Genomic DNA, 394 nt, shown 5'->3' on the forward strand with positions numbered 1-394 from the left:
CAGCGGGCCGGGGACGCTCCCTCGCCCAACTCGCTCCCCTCCCCACTCCGTTCCTTTGTTCGCGGCTCCTGCTCGGCGCACCTCGGCGCTGTCAGAGTGAGCGAGGCAAGGAGGGAAGGTACCGGAGGTCCTGCCTCCGCCCCCAGCCGCCCGCCCCGTCCCCCGCCCGCCCCACCGCTCCTCCGCCCCTCCCCCGCACCTTCCAACAGCCTAGGACCGCTCTGAGCGCCCCGGGCCGCGCCGCTTCACCCCGCGCCCCCGGGGCGGCTGTCACCGGTCCCTCATGGGGACGGCCGGGCTCAGGAACGCGATCCCTTATCCCCGCCGCGCGCCCGCCGCCCGCATCCCCGGCTTGGCCGCGGCGACACCAGCCAAGCGCCCTGAGTTGCTCCCC

The sequence above is a fragment of the Bison bison genome, unplaced genomic scaffold (genome assembly GCF_000754665.1).
Source record: "Bison bison bison isolate TAMUID 2011002044 unplaced genomic scaffold, Bison_UMD1.0 scf7180017862158, whole genome shotgun sequence".
Taxonomy (NCBI): Eukaryota; Metazoa; Chordata; class Mammalia; order Artiodactyla; family Bovidae; genus Bison; species Bison bison.